Raw genomic sequence first — 17,769 nt, forward strand, 5'->3', positions numbered from 1 at the left:
GTTTAGGAAAAGCTGCAAACCCATATGCATCGGGTATTCGGGGTATATTATGATTACGCATAGAACAGTGTTGAAATTTGTACAGGGTGTTATTCGCGGCACGTTTAGGATTATTTTAACTTTTAAGAAGAAGTAGTCTCACATGCATATCTTGGACAATGAGTGTATTCACGTGTACTTGTTAACATTCGCATAAAATTAAGGTTGGCATAATTCGTAAAATTATTTTTTGAAAAATGTAATGAGTTTTATTCCAGCATCACTTCCCAATAAATATCACGTACATGTTCTCGATCCTTTGAAAATATTAAATCGTTAATTACTATGAGTTTTCAATTGTTAAAATTCCTAAAATTATCATAAAACTCGGATAACGCTAGAAAGGAAATATTTGAAATACGGAATGTACACGAAGCATTAACTATTGTAATTTTCAAAACATAGCAATCCATCTAGTGCACAAATGTCATGCACGCAATGTGTAGATCAGAATTGGAGGACAAGTTAAGTCGTAAAGAATCATCGCTGCGAATTGATGAAAGGACAGGAAAGGTATATCATTTTCTTTGAAAAAAATAAATGTTCCAAAATCTCATCCAATTTACAATCAAAGTAGAAAATAAAAACCGGCGAACCGACCGCCCCACACATATTTTTTCCATGCCCAAAAATTCCCAATACCGTTGTCATCACAGAATTTAATCCAGTAGCCCCAAGTAGCCCCAAGTCTGGGGGTGTCGAAACGCCGGTTTTATTTTCTACCCCACTTACCAAGCTTGCGTTTCTTCAACAGAATTGGAAACGGTCTGTATCCCACCAAGATTAACTCCGGACATCACTCCGGACTAACTCACTCCGGATATCACTGATTGATTTACACCTTAATTAAAGACCAGTTACACATTGGAACAATATCTATGAGATATATGTAACTTATTACTAAAGCTCGCCCCAGTTGTCTCAGAATCTTTGGGAAGATTACTGCTAGCATTGGTGGCGGATACCACTTTTCGCTTTTTCCTTGCTGTAAAAGGAAAAACTGCATTTTACTTTTTAATTTGACTGGGAAATTTGCCACTACAATGGTCGCAGGATAACCACTGCACGTTTTTCTTAAATTCAGGTAAATGTTACTAAATCGCTAACCTGGATATGTCACCGCTCCTCTAGATACCAACTCAATTTCTTCATTAATATTCTCCACATCCACCTGAGACGTCGTGATGTTGTCGTGACACAATTTTAAATCTTGCTCACAAGCACTTAAGGTGATCTGGGCGGCGGCGTACACAGCTTTAGCCTCATCGTATGCAATCTGTGACAGTGTCAATTCCCCCATTGCGTGTCCCAATTTTGCTAATTTCTCTTCACGTATAGTTTTTAGCCGATCCAGCAGTCCTATATGACGAGATAATAAATTTAGAAATAATTAACCTCCTTTTACGTATACAAGTAGGTCATTGTTGTTCCATAATAATTGCAAAGTATTACAATGAATGTAATCTTACGTGCTTTGATTATATTTTGCCCGGAATTTATGGAACTACTCGCCATTTTGTGAGTTTGTAAATTATTTTGACAAGTTTGTGTTTTTCAAACCACTTGGTAGGAGAATCACCGCTGTTGTGTAGGTAAAAGAAGAAGAAATCAAGTATTCTTCCCCAGTTTAAAAATAGAAAGGTCGCCTCGTGTCCCTTAAATAAGGAAATGGTGAATATTAAGGAGAATGCACGTTAAGTATTTTTGTGCGAAGGAACATGTTGCCTTATATCATACATAAATACAAACATAGTGGTTCAAAAAGTGTAAAGCAAGGCGAACTATTTTATTACCCTATTAGGCTCACATCCTACTTACTACGATCTCCCCCTTGGCTGTGAAGTACTTACTATGTAATGCATTCTAAAGTTGGCCAAAGAAACTGATGTTGTACGAGTTTAAAGGATCACATATTGAGCAAAGACAATAGTAATAAGTTGTTCTCTCTCAATCTTTCCATCACGTGTCTGATCCTTGGCACCATTGCGATCTAGATTGTGTCAAAGATTCCCAAATTGTCCACCACATTGTTCGCTAGGTGACAATAGTATAGTTTCCGTAAATGCGCGCCATCCACAGCAAACTGATTTGACTCCACTTTCATTAACAAAGCAAAGGTTAGCCTTTGTTCGGAAAATTGTTTCACAATGTCCTCTTGGGTGATGTTTTCTTCAAACAAGGTGGAATTCAAGTAACGGGAAATCTTCATAGTCGTTTCAATGTTCGTGATGCTTTCATGATGTAAAGAAATTGACGAGAAAATTAGTTCCCATATGATAAATAATTAATGGTCTACTACATAATATTGCTTATTGTTCTGTGGGAAAACTAAAACAGATCAAAATATTAATATAGGATAAATTTAGTTCGAGAAATAAGATGATGAACGAATTTTAAACTTGAATTAGGAGTATCTTAATGCGAATTACTTAACATATTTACGTTTTGTAGAATACGTAATATATCTTTTAAGAATAACCAAATATGTACAAGCTGTCAAGAATAAAAGCCTTATAAATGAAATATGTGTCATATTTTCATTTCGTACATACATAAATAATTAAAAACCAATTGCTAAAAACTAGTCAGGTAAATATATTGTATTTAATTATTATCTTTCTTCAAATACAACACAAAAGAAATATTCGAGACGAAAAGGCTGCAAATGTTAGTTAAGCTTACCAGAACTGGTTCCAATACTGTAACACCATAAACACCATAAGCTTAACTTCAATAGAATAAGTAATCTAAATGACACATATATGCCAGGATTTCTTTAATTCTACAAGTATTTCACAACAAATTAAAAATGGGCAAAAATATAATTAGATTGAGTAAGTAATATTTGGTCTAAAAACGCCAATAGGCTACTCAATGGGTACGGCAATGCGAATAAGTATACTTGTTATAAAATGTGAATGAATTAAGAAGCAAACTGTGCACCACAAAGGGATCTTTACCCTAATTTATTTCTTTGCGATTTCCTTCCTATACCGTGATGAGGAGCAGATTCATGGTTTGTTTCATGCAAAAATCCTGAATCACTAACGGTGTCCCATTATCAATAAAGTTTGAGCCGAATTTGATCTTGAGAACGTTGCAGGCTTTGATCTGTCTCATCATCAACCTTCGTTTTCCTTCAAATTGGATAGCGCTTGTCGAATGTGCTTCCAATACTTTGGTAGAAGTACTATTAACCCAGGAAGCGAGTGTGAAGACAAACCCACTTGTTCCAAAAGTGTCGACCAGCATCAGGGGAAAGATAAGAAACCCTGGCATCGCTATGTTACCATGCAATTTAATACAGACGTATTGGCACACGATTTGCAGCAATGGAACACTAGCGACGAGGACGGGAACAATTCTCACCATGAGGACTCCATTCATATATTTTTCCAAGATTTGGATACTTCTGTAGAGTTTGATGCAACCCAGATGTTCCGAAATTGTTGTCGAATTTTGAATCCGCCTATCAAAATGGGGTTGCTTATTCAGTAATACTAAACCATCTTGGGAAAAAAATAAAACTGAGAGTTGCACCTTTTCAGTATATGGAAGAAGTCGAGAATTGTCACAATTCCTGCAAATAAGATGTACAACAGCCATGGCGTCCCTGCAGAGAACATTTGTAAAGAGATCCATGCTTCAAACAGAACAACTAAAATTTCTGGTCCAAATTTTTTCCAGCTGATTTCCCCGCAACTATTTGTCATGGACAGAAGGAAGGGTGGTGTGCAAGGGTCCACGGTCAAGAGGACGAACACAGCAAAAGGAATCAGGAGCACAGATAGTTCTGCCAGTCCTAGAAAAAGTGACATCAACTTGGCTTCAAAAGATGGCTTGATGTATTCCACACCTACAAATGATTATAAGGATTGTCAATAAAATGTTGGTTAAAGTAGCACGGAGTCAGTTACCTTTAAGCAAATTCTTTTCAAAATTTAGAATTGAATTGATTAGCTGCACTGGGGCAATATCCAAATCTAAGTTAAATACGGTTGGGATCAAAATTGTGTAACAAATAAGGAATGGGAGTCCTTGCAACTTTTTCAAACGTGTAAGCCCGCCGAAGCAAAAGTGGTAGCACCCGTATCGACTGTAATTGGGATAACTGTATCCGCCGACGTGACTTTATCAAGGCTAGTTTTCCAGAGTCAACGTCAAATTCGAATGCCATGAAGCGTAGCTTGCCAGAAAATTTTAAATGACGAACGAGCAAGGGAAGAAACTCGGTAGAATACATTTTTGGGTAAGGGAAGCGGTTATTTCAAAGACTTCCAATTTCTTTGACTTAACTGTCTTGTAAAAGTTTTGAGATTTATGTTGAAGTTGGAAAAGACTTCTATTTGAGCCTTCGATTCATATACAATGTCCGATTGGATAATAGTTGGATAATAGTCATCCATCAGACATAATGAGCAAATTCATATATAGATAGTCAAATCGGCTTCAACAGGATATGGCATGATTATTTAATTTACCAACATAGCGAACAATATTTGTTTAATATGAATAAATGATATAAATACTTACACGGGCATAAGCGAATTATGTGTACAGATTATGTATATTTTCATCTGGAGGAAGCATATTAAAGCAAATGCAAATATTTAGCAGTTTCTGTATATTCAATAGAATTGAGACGGACATTGTGGGCTGACTTGTGAAATGACAAATACAAGTTTAATATTGCTCGATTTCCTCATTACCCTTATTTATTCACATTAAGTATTTAATATTTAAGTTTGAACCATTGCAATTTAGAATTTAGGTTATTGCACAAAATTTAAGTGAAGATTTAAGGTACTGTTTAAATGTTGCGCAAAACATAGGATATGGGTTGTTCTTATAAATTTCTAACCTTGATGAGCGCGGTATAGTCATTGCTAATTACGATATCTTCAATAATTCTAATTTAAATTATATGTAGCTTAACTCACCACGCGTGGATGCATAAATTATGCACATCAACAATTTTTGCATGTTATTTAGGAAACTCGTCACGACTGCGTAAATAATTTTGAGTTTGAAGATAGATTCTCCTTGGAATGAAATAGAGGTACAAATACAAATATGTATGAATCAAATAAAAATGATGTCAATCTCATTATTCTTTATCCTCCCCTTCATTTTTCCTTATCCGAGCGATCATCGGATAATAATAAGCGATTAAAACTCTAGGGTCGAGCGGGGTCAGTGTGATCGGGTGGGGCGAGTGTGATCGACAAATTTTTATTAGATAAATGCATATTTTTGATAAATTAAAAAATGGATATTATACTACAAACGCTTATAAAATTTTATAAAAGAGTTTATAAAAAATATGCATTTATCTAATAAAAATTTACCGATCACACCCGCCCCATCCGATCACACTGACCCCGGTCGACCCTATCTACTCTGTTTTGAATATTGTCACATGGACTTTTCACCCCATACTTGTAAGTTAATTATAGAGTGTACATAGACCATGATTTTCATTACATGCTCACTTAGATTTCGTTTTACGTCATACTGAAACTTACAAATTATATTTTTGTTAACATGATCATAATGTGTCTAGAAGGACATTGATTGACGGAGAAAGGCAACCTAATTAAAGCATCGATTACAATATTTATTCAACTAAACAAATATTTTACAAATTAATATAAATGTTTTTTTAATACAGTTCATATCCGTTCATATCATGTTTTGCAATACAGTTCATATCCTGTACAATATTTTTATAATTTATGATTTACATAAATTGTTATATATTTAATTACAATCACTAATTGTTAAAATTGACTTGGAGGTGTAAACATCCACTACCTGTAACTTGATTTGAATATGTATCGCATCAGTTACAAAATTTATAAGTTCTTAGCATATTTTTTACTCATCTTTTCTCCATCCATTTCATTCCTGCGCACTAATAAGAAGCAGATTCAGTGATTGGTGTATGCAAAAATCCTGAATCACTAACGGTGTCCCATTATCGATAAAGTTTGAGCCGAATTTGATTTTGAGAACGCTGCAGGCTTTGATCTGTCTTAGCAGTAGCCTTCGTTTTCCTTCAAATTGGATCGCGCTTCTTGCATTTGCTTCCAATACTTTGGTAGAAGTACTATTAACCCAGGAAGCGAGTGTGAAGACAAACACATTTGTTCCAAAAGAGTCGAACAGCATTAAGGGAAAGATAAGAAACCCTGGCATCGCTATGTTGACATGCAGTTTGATGCAGACGTATTGGCACACGATTTGCAGCAATGGAACACAAGCGACGAGAATGGGAACAATTCTCACCATGAGGACTCCGTTCATATATTTTTCCAAGATTTGGATACTTCTGTAGAGTTTGACACAACTCAGATGTTCCGAAATTGTTCTCGAATTTTGAATCCGCCTATCAAAACGGAGTTGCTTATTCAGTAGTACTAAACTATGTCGGTAATAAAATAAACCTGACAGCTGCACCTTTTCAAAAGTTTGAAGAAGTCGAGAATTGTAACAGTGCCTGCAAATAAGATGTAACACAGCCATGGCGTCCCTGCGGTGAACATTTGCAAACAGATCCACACGTCAAACAGAACAACTAAAATTTCTGGTCCAAATTTTTTCCAGCTGATTTCCCCGCAACTATTTTTCATGGACAGAAGGAAGGGTGGTGTGCAAGGGTCTACGGTCAAGAGGACGAACACAGCAAAAGGAATCAGGAGCACCGAAAGTTCTGCCAGTTCTAGAAATAGTGACATCAACTTGGCTTCAAAAGATGGTTTGATGTGTTCCCCATCTATAAATGATTGTAATGAGTTTCAATAAAATGTTGGTCAAGGTTACACGAAGTCAGTCTGTGTTTCGTTTTGAACGTCCAAAACTATGTTGGACATGGCTAGTGTCCAAAAGCGTCCAAAATGGCCATGTGCAAAAGTGTCCAATGTGGCAAGCAGCGCCACCATGGAGTCACTTTTGACCCATTTCTATTTTGGACACCTCAGTTTTGATGTCCAAAACCATTTTTGGACAATGTCCTGTCGACGGTGGATTTACATAAGTCAGTTACCTTTAAACAAATTCTTTTCAAATTTTAGAATCGAATTGATCAGCTGTACTGGGTCAATATCCAAATCTAAGTTCCATACGGTGGGGATCAAAACTGTGTAACACATAAGGAATGGGAATCCTTGCAGCTTTTTTAAACGTGTAAGCCCGCCGAAGCAAAAGTGGTAGGACATACTGATATAGTAGATAAGTGCTAGTATCGACTGTAATTGGGATAACTGTATCCGCCGACGTGAATTTATCAGCGCGAGTTTTCCAGAGTTCACGTCAAATTCGAATGGCACATAGCGTAGGTGGATGGGTAGTTTTAAATGACGAATTAGCAAAGGAAGAAACTCTGTGGTGTACATTATGAAGAGAAAAAATAATTTATTTCAGAAATGATATTCGTATAGTTTTAGTTTGTAGAAGCTTTTTTGGTGAAATCTAAAGAAAATATTTTCAAGAATGAATAAATCTAATCCACGGAATAGGTAGAATTGGTGTAAGTATGTGTTACGGCATTTCAGTTTTGTACTATTAAAATATATTTTGCTTGAATTGATAATCCCAAATAAAAATCCTATTGTGATACGATGTATTGATACAAATGCGTTTGAAACTTATTTGAAGGGCATATTTGTTGCTGTTATGAACGATTCGTGTATTATTCATAGTCCAACACATTAATTACATAATTTATATTAATTAAAAACACGTATCCAATTCTACAGGACAATATGTAATGCTCGATTGTATAATGACCTCTATTTATTCGCATTTAGTAATATTTATCTTGCATCATTATAACTTATAATTTGGGTATTATTCCACAAAATCTGAGTTTGGGATTTAAGACATTGTTTAAATATTGCGTAAAACATCCCAAACAACCCACATCCTATGTTTTGTGTATAAGAATTCTTATAAATTTCTGAAGAACTTTGATGAGAGTGGTATAATAATTGGTAATTACGACATATTTGCAGGTTACCTTCAATGATTCAAATTATAATAATATATAGCTCAAATTATTTACCACACTCGGATGTATAAATTATTCACATCAAGAATATTAAATCTTGTAACATTAATTGTGTTTAGGAAAATCGTCGCGTAAGTAATTTTGAGTTTGATATTAGTTTCTTCTTGGCATGAAATGTAGGTACAAATATAAATATGTATGAAGCTTGTAATTGTGAATTCTGTGATGATTCAATTTATTCAACGTTATTAAAATAAAAATATTGCTTTGCATGAATTTTTTGTGTATGCGTAACTTAATTTCTTTCTTTGCGTCCCAACTAACTGTTTTCGCAATTATTTTGATTTTATATGTTAGTCTAAGTCATTTATGGAAAAGAAATCTGTTGTATTTTTTACGGTTCCCCCACTAGGGTTAACCCGTGCCAACTACGCGTCGACGAGTAAGAAAATAAAGAGTTAATTATATTTATTTATATATATGCATATAACTAAAAGGTGATATAAATATAGTGATATCAATATTGTTACATATGAATTTAATAAACTTAAAGCCAGTGGAAATATTCAAGTTAAATATTACTTCAATAATTTAAGTAATTGAATTAACCAATTCCACCTTAGAAATAAGACTATTTACAAATATTTTAACATATTCAGCAACTATGACAACCGTTGGTCCTTGCTTTACTTGCATCTATTCGTTTCTTTCCAAAAAAATAAGACCAGGCACGACAAACAAACCGAACAATCCCGTCACAACTATTACGAAGGAAAGTAAGTTAGTAAAACTAATGAAATGGCCTTGCTTATCATTCCTCTGGCTTTCAGAATGCTCATACTTTAGCGAATAGTGCATATCCTTCGCAAAACTTTCCCACTTTTCCCACAATTCGTAAAACCCCGCTTCTCTCAACCTTCCCGCCACATTTATGATCCTTGGCGCTATTGCGACTTTGATAATGTCAAGGATTACCACCTTGCCCACCACATTGCTCGCTAGGTGGCAATAGTATCGTTTCCGTAAATGCGCTCCATCCACAACTTTGTGCAACATTGGGGCAAATTGATTCGAATCTACTTTAATTAACCAAGCAAAAGTTGATCTTTGTTTGGAAAATTGTTTCACAATGTCCTCCGCCCAGGTAATGTTTACTTCAATCAGTGAGGAATTCAAGTAGAGGGAAATTTTCATAGATCCAAACTCTTTCTGAAGCAATTCATGTGCAGTAGCGTAATTGAAACCGTTAGGTGTCAAAGTACTGTGCAGTTTGTAACCCGCGCCCAATATCTGGGGCAAGGCAGTGCTTCGATCGAAACGAAACGAAATTTGGCCAATTTCGTTTCGAAAAAAAAAGATTTCGTTTCGAACTTTCTAAACGAAACGAACTAGAATTTCGTTTCGACGAAACGAAACGATGTACCATTTCGTTTCGATTCGTTTCGTTTCGAATTTCGTCGAAACGAAACGAAATATTTCGAAATTTTTGAATATACGCATAATGGTAAAATAAACTGTTTATGACAAGATTCATGGCCGGTACCAGAGCTGGCCAAATTACTTAATAGTCCAATTACAAATTATCAATTACAATTCCAAGCTCCACCTTGCCTCAATTACCATTATAAATTACAATTACTCACGATGAGACAATTGCTAAATACAAATTACAATTAGATTTCAGAAAAAAATTCTTCAATTACAATTATCAATTGCAAATTATGTAATTGAATTACAATTGAAATTACAATTACCTATTTAGTTATATTTTTAATAATATTAGCTGATGTTCTTTAAAAAAGAAAAAAATGGTATTATAAAATCATGGAAAAAAGATCACTGGAATAATAAACTGTTGTAGAGACGTTAGGAAAGGCTGAAATAATATGTAGGCAAGGTCATGTGGTTATTGCAAGGTCGCTTCGTCACCGTTGCAGGCATTGTATATTCCAAATATAATAATTAATACCCAATATGGCTCCATTGTCATTAAAAAATATAACTATGCCTGACTAACAATATAACTGACTTTGAGACTCAATAATTTTTGACCTGCACGTCAATTACCAAATTTTACCACAATTATACATAGTAAGAATTGACACATGACATGAAATAACTTAGTTAATTTTCTAAATTCGTTTTCAAATATGAAAATCCAATCCAACATGCAAAAATTTCTATTCAGGATAGTATTTGTAATTTGTAAATTGTAATTTTAAAAGTAATTGAATTACAAGATACTGAAATGCTCAATTACAAATTACATTTGATTAATTTATTTCAATTACAAATTACAATTACAAGTAAAAAGTAATTAAAATTACAAATTACAATTAATAATTTGCAATTAGTAATTGATAATTGTCAATTAGTACTTTGGCCAGCTCTGTACCGGTATAAACAGAAACTTTAATCCAACTAATAAATAAAATTTAAAAAAATCACTTATACATCTGTGTATACATCTACAATTTTCTGAACAACTGATTCACGATATATTTTCATCAGTTGGTTCTGCTTAGAAAATTGGGAGACTGGAAATAATGTGAGCTACAAGGCGTGCAACAGAATTTTACTTAAATGTGTATCCTGTTGGTATGAATTATTCTGGGGAAACTGATTACGTATATACATATACATATCTCTCTTTTATGATTCGAAATATTTCGTTTCGTTTCGCGAAATTCGAAACGAAACGACTTCCAATTTCGTTTCGTCGAAACGAAACGGGATTTGATTTCGTTTCGAGAACGTTTCGTTTTGAAGTTTTCGAAACGAAATAGGACGCCATTTCGATTCGTTTCGTTTCGAATTTCGACGAAACGAAACGAAATTTTTCGTTTCGATCGAAGCACTGGGGCAAAGTGTTGATTGGCAACGGCAAATTAGGTACGACTAGTTCGGCCGTGACGAAAAATTCGTATTCCGCAAGAGCAATTAGTGAAGTAAAGGAAAGCACAGTGAATATTATTGGGGGCATGTTATCATTAACTTCTTCCTTCAAGAAGATAGAGTAAATGGCAAATAGACAGCTACCAATGGAGGATTTGATATTGCCCTTTTGAAAACGGGCTGGTTTCTCCGAGGTTATCTCCTTAAGTACCATGATCACTGTGACGAACATCAAACATATCACTAATGTGATCCAAACTGCTGCAGTAATTGGGGTGATCCAAATGGAAAAGGAGAATCGGGTAGAGCGAACAAAATCGTAGTTACAGTAGAGGACGTCGTATCTAAAAATTCATAAAATTATGTTTTTTTTAATTTAATACCTACAACTTAGAATCGTAATGAAGTCCAGAGATAATAAAGGAATAAGCGGCGATATTTAAACAGCATACAAAATCAAAAAGCAAGCCTATAATTGTTTCTGTAATTTAATATATTTTATATTTATTTTTTTCATAACCCTCTCCCATCCTGGTATTCCAACATGTTCACCAAATATCCTCTATATTGCGTTCTGAACGTTGTCAACTCGATGTAGCCATACCGATATGTTTCTTCACTTTTTATCCTTATTACCGAGAAGTTTACAATCTTTGTCAAAGTGGCGATTCTTTACGCTAATTCTACACTGAGGATAAACTACGTTGCTAAAATTTAGTAATCGTGGTAATGACATGAAATGTTAGTGATATCGTGATGTCATTTTAATTTCCGTGCTGCTTTCTTGATATAAAAAAAATAATATACATGAATCTGTGCGTGCACTCTAAATAAAAATGAGTAAAATTTACCCAAGGTTGGGTAAAAAAGAGGATGACACAACTAGAGGGTAAAATTTACCCAATGTTGGGTAAATTTTACCTTTTAGTTGTGTCATCCTCTTTTTTACCCAACCTTGAGTAAATTTTACTCATTTTTATTTAGAGTGTGACCATTAGATATGATCAATAGTTTACTGATATTCCGTTCTTCTCCGCCGTGACACTTAAGTCGATGAATATCAGTGATTCTGTTGTTAAAAAGCAACTGCATAAAATTAGTGCATAAAAGTGTTAAAAACACCCAACAGAAATCCGGAAAAGTGCATAAAATGCATTAAAATTCATAAAAATATTTAAATATTTATAAAGCAGTAATGTTACATTTCGTCGACATATTTGATTCACTACAAATATTTTGTGATATTTCACGAACTTCGCTCGTCAATATCACTTTTCCATAAAAAAAGTATTTCATTTCTTCAACTTTGGATTTTAATTTTCACTTTGACTCAGTGGCTTAGGTAGATCAGGAATGTAATGAGATTCTTATGACTTTTAGAGTTTTAAAAGTCATATTGAACATAATTTGTCACTTTTTGCATTTTTATGCAGTTTTAGGCATTTTTATGGGTTATTTGCATTATACATCCATAAAAATAATATTATGCGCCTACAAAGAAACACTGATGAATATATTCAGGTATATATATATACTAGGAGATTCTGTGGTGCCTGTAGCTGAACTACGTAAAAACAATTGATGTCGGCGGCAATGAGAGGTCTGAGGTTGGTGTGGGGTGGCAATAATAATGTGGGCGCAGATACTTAGGAGGAGGGGGGTGGTTTCAATTTAGAGTCACATATAGATTCAATTTATTGTCACGAAAATAATAATTCACACAATGACTCTCAATTTTGAATGTGACGGTCCGAATGCTAGAGAGAGAATAAATCACAAATTCACAAATCTTTAAACACAAAATGCCCAAAAATGACAATGTCACCTCCTCTCACACTAAGAACGCCAATCAGAATAGATACACAAAAAAGGTTAAAATAAAGTTCAAATGGGAAGGTCGACTAGTTTTGGAGAGAAAAAGAATTTATGGTAGACATATATAATTAATGGCACCACCTTATTTACCTATTTGCTGCTACTGCTCAAATCTCACAAAGTTCTCAATGTCAAGTCATGCACAACATATTCATCGACATATCACAAATATGCATTATTATTATCTCGACGACAGTGCCCGTGGCACCCCGTTCAATGAGAAATTAGTAACGAAATTAGTAACTCTCAGCATTGAGGCCGCCGAAAGTGAGAATGGGGCAGCCCTCTAAGCCGCCGGGCAGGGTCGGGGCAGCTGTCGCATAAAAGGGGCTCTGTAAGGCAGGAGGTTGCCCCTTCCCCTGCCTCGTCCCGGCAGCCTCACAGGGCAGCCTTTTGCAAGCCTAGCGCATAGACAGGGCCCTGTGCGGCAGGAGGTGACCCCTGCCTCTATCTCGTCCCGGCAGCCTCACAGGGCAACCTTGCTGTTGATTAAATGGGGTTTTGTAAGGCAATATGCCCCTTCCCTTGAATGAATAGGCTCTTTGAAAGTGTGAGTATCTTCCTGGCAAGCATAGGCTGCCCTATATGCTGCCGTGTATCGATCAGGGTCAGGGCTACCGTTCCCACCGACAGACAGACAGACATACAGAGACTGGACAAATATATAAGTTAATGTATATATATTTATGCATATATAGTTCTATAATTTAGGAGACCAATACGTTTTAAAATTGAATTAGGAGTAACTTAAGGTGATGAGGGAATTATAATTTGCGTAAAATTCGCCCAAACCAGGTTTAATTTATTAATGTATTTATATTTATTTAGAATTATCTCACAATTTACAATATAAACTTTGCATTGGCTTACTTGTGTTGCCCCGAATTGTTTAAATTTAGTGGTGACCATCGAGTCTGAGCGATTATTTAGATGGCCTTGTTTACATATATAATAGATGTCAAAAACAGGAAATGGGATGTACTCATTTCTGCAAACATTTGTATGAAGTTAGTCCTTGACGACTATGTACATACGCTATCCTTTGCTTTGCCTACGAACATTGCTATATTTAATCAGCTTAATAATTCTAACGCAAATCTACTGCAAAGGGTTGAAAGTACGTCAATTTTTTTATTTCCTTAGTTTAGGCATAAATGCTTTTTAAATGCATTGTCTCATTTATCACTTATTCAACTGTTATTAATTATGAGACCTCTTTTATTACTGTAAAACTTATTACTGTAATTACCTCTTTTTATGTACTTAAATGAAGTAAATGTACTTATTTAGCTTGTTTTAGTCTTACAAATGAAATCAATTAACCATATTTAACATTAAAATCAAATGCACTCAGCTCTTTTTAGAATTAGTGCAAAGATAGATATGCATTCCGACATAATCGGAAAATCGACATTGGCAAAATTAACGTATGTGTGTTAAAACTTGTACATGTTGTTATGGTGTATTAATTGTATAATACAATTACGCAAACGTGTCATTTAATTGTGAATAGATTTTAGATTCAACGCGAAATTCACAATCGAATCATTACCCTAGTATGCTTCTTAGCGATGCCCATCCCATACCATAATGAGAAGTAGATTCATGGTTTGATGCATGCAAAAATTCTGAATTACCAACGGTGTCCCATTGTCGATGAAGTTCGAGCCGAATTTGATCTTGAGAACGCTGCGGGCCTTTATCTTTCTTACCAGCAGGCTTCGCTTCCCTCCAAAGTGGTCGATCTTTCTTGAATGATTTTCCAATACTTTAGTCGAAGTACTATTAACCCAGGAAGCGAGTGTGAATACAAATCCATTTGTTACAATAGATTCGAATAGCATCAGGGGAAAGATAAGAAACCCTGGCATCGCTATGATTCCATGCATTTTGGTGCAGACGTATAGACACACGATTTGCAGGTGCCAGCATCCTCCAACATGTTGGCAATAGGTGTGACTAGGAGACGAAAGTGATAATAACCTGATCTGAGACTGTTTTACTCACTAATTTATCATTCCTTGTGCTAATGTGAATAGAATATATTTCAGATCCTAAGATTTCCATACGAAACATTCGGCCATATCTAAAATCAACACCCACGTCAGCAATTTAGCTCGTTTGAAGCAGATTTGTTCAACCAAATGCATGACATCATCTAGGCAGGGAATCGGCACCAGTTGCAGATAATGCGTATTTTTGCAAAATTGTGCACAATCATTCCAATACTGACTGCAAATCACTCTTCCCTGACTGCCAAATATTGTTGGGCCATGGTAGGCTCGAGAGTGGTCAATGAGGTTGGCAAAAGGTACGTGTGTGGCCGCTCGACTTCTAGCGATTCACGGTTGGCAAATGTTGTTGGGCCAACCTCGTTTAAATACTTTGCCAACCTCCAGCCATACTTTTACGTAGATCGGCCCGACCTTCCCCAACCTTATTTCCAATAATCACCAATGCACAAATAAAACATTTCGACTTATATATTTTTTATTTCACAGTACTCAACAATATAAAACAAGCAAAATTATCCTAATTCTTAATTAACATTAATTTGTAAAATCATTAAAATATGGTTTAATACGTATGCATTAACATTAATGAATAATTAAAGTAATGTCAGAATCGCCGTGATTATTACAAGTTGACAAATGTACTTACTAATACATACTTTTAGTACATTGATCACTTGATCGGTTTGAGTCCGACGTGTTCCAAATACTTTTCAATGTGAAGGAGAGGATCCAATCGGGTGGTGTCGATCGAGTGAAAGATCTTTTTCAACTCATCTTCCACCACGAAGGAGGGTAGATTGTCGGGATTTGAGTAGAAAAACGTCACTTTACCGTCACAACGTTTCACGGAGATTCTTTCAGTTCCTGAAATTTTGGGGGGATTAATTAAAATTTTGTCATTAAAATCTCAAATTTGCTGCAAAAATTTGAATTATTGAAAACTTTGGTCATTTTTCTGTCAAAAATTTGTGTCCTCCTAACTCACCCGAACAATTGTACTGCTTAGAAGCTTCGAGTCGTTAATATTGTCCTCGAAAAGGCCTGGAAGAAATAAAATCTGAAATTTTATGGTATAATTTCCACCCCAAAAATAAAATTATGACCCCCCAACTTACCCTCGCCCCGGCTCGATTTGTCCTTGTCCTTATCGGTAAGTGCAGTAATTTTAAGCGGTGGAATAAAATACAAGTCCCCTTGTGGCATCACCTTGACGTGGGGATGCTTCCGGGAAGACTTTCCTTCAACAGGATCTAAAAAATGAGAAAAAGTTGTGAAATTGAGTAAATTTGTAGGTTTAAAATCATATAGTTTTCGTCTCTGACAACACATTCGGCTCACCGAGCATTATGAAGAGGTCATCGATCGGTTGAGGGTTTCAGTTGAGGAACCGTTTTTTTCAAGAAATTCTCCACCCGAGAAGCTATCAAGTCAGCTTTCTGGCGACAAAAGATGTCCAATTAGCGGGCACGGTCGGCAGGACTGAAGCCAAAAAATAATTAGTTAATTAATTCTCAATGACAAATAAATTAGTGAATACCGTGTGAGTAGTGGTCCGACGGCAGGGCGACGAAACTCGCCAGCACCGCGACGCTCGGTGAACACGTTATAGTTCAATTTTCGATAAGCCTGCATCATCGTGGTCGATGTAAAGATGTCGACAGTAAATTCAACGACTGCGAATTTACATTGTTGAAATTGTGCTGCACTTGCCATGCTTCCTACTTCAGATAAATATGTCCACTGACAAGTAACTGAGTTTCCCTCCCAAACGGTTCGAATTGAGACACATTTTTCTGTATAAAAACAAGGTTGGTCCGATAGTGGCAAGTGGTGGGAGATGCCAACTCTTTGCCGTCGTCGTGCCGAGCACGGTATGAGAGCGGAGATTTTCACTTTCTTGGCCGAAATGGCCATCTCATTGCCACCCTTCGTTTAGGGAGTGGGATTTGGTTGGCTTTGGTTGGCAAATTTTGCCAACCAAAGCCCACTACTGCCTACCTCGGATAGATAGTGGTCCAAGGACCCTGGCAACTAGGGTTAGTCAACTCAAATTATTGTGGTACTTATAAAGAATACTTTCTATTTAGGTTTTTATTCAATAATTATTTAGTCAATAAATTCAAAAGATTTTAAAGACGTTTAAGGAGAGCCAATGTCTCCCCTATATATACAAAATGCCGGTGCAAGTAGACATAGAAAAAAATTATTTGGTTAATTAGCTAATTAGGCAAGTATTACTATTTACAACCCAGAAAACTTTTTCATGATGAGAAATAGGAAAAAGTGAAAAAAAGTGGGAAAAATTACCGCCACCTAGCGTATGTCGAATAACAACTAACGTTTTTCCAACTTTTTCCCACTGTCTGGTAAAAAGTTATTTATACCACTTGTAACACTGGATTGAGCAAGTATACTTGCATCTTTAATATTACATGATATATAGATTAGAGTTGTGTATTTAAATAGTTTGTGCTTCGTAGGGGGATCGAGGATGAGAATGGGATTGGAAAATTTTGAAGACATGTTTCATGGGATACAAACCACGAGCATGGGAACAATCCGCACCATGAGGACGCCATTCATGTATTTTTCCAATATTTGAATACTTCTGTAGAGTTTGATGCAGGCCAGATGTTCCGAAATTGTTTTCGAATTTTGAATCCGCCTAGAAAGTAGAGTTACAAAAGTGTTCCTTAGCAACAAATTAAAATACCTTGGTTCCAAATAAAAATGAATGTTGCACCTTTTCAGAAGTTGGAAGTAGTCGAGGATTGTCACAACTCCTGCAAACAAGATGTAACACACCCACGGCGTCCCAGTGGTGAACATTTGCAAAGAGCTCCAAACGTCAACCAGAACAACTAAAATTTCTGGTCCTAATTTCATCCACCCGAGTTCTGCACAACGATCTGACATGGGTAGGAGGAAAGGTGGTGT

General features: G+C 35.7%; 1 long non-coding RNA gene across 1 annotated transcript; it reads right to left on the bottom strand.

The window, feature by feature from the left end:
• Positions 1-222: 222 nt before the first annotated feature.
• Positions 223-1,013, bottom strand: LOC118438969. The gene is made up of 3 exons (XR_004837167.1): positions 941-1,013; positions 772-880; positions 223-296 (listed from the first exon to the last, which is right to left on the bottom strand). It is a non-coding gene; the product is annotated as an uncharacterized LOC118438969 (long non-coding RNA).
• Positions 1,014-17,769: the final 16,756 nt, after the last annotated feature.

This window comes from Folsomia candida, unplaced genomic scaffold (genome assembly GCF_002217175.1).
Source record: "Folsomia candida strain VU population unplaced genomic scaffold, ASM221717v1 Fcan01_Sc029, whole genome shotgun sequence".
Classification (NCBI taxonomy): domain Eukaryota; kingdom Metazoa; phylum Arthropoda; class Collembola; order Entomobryomorpha; family Isotomidae; genus Folsomia; species Folsomia candida.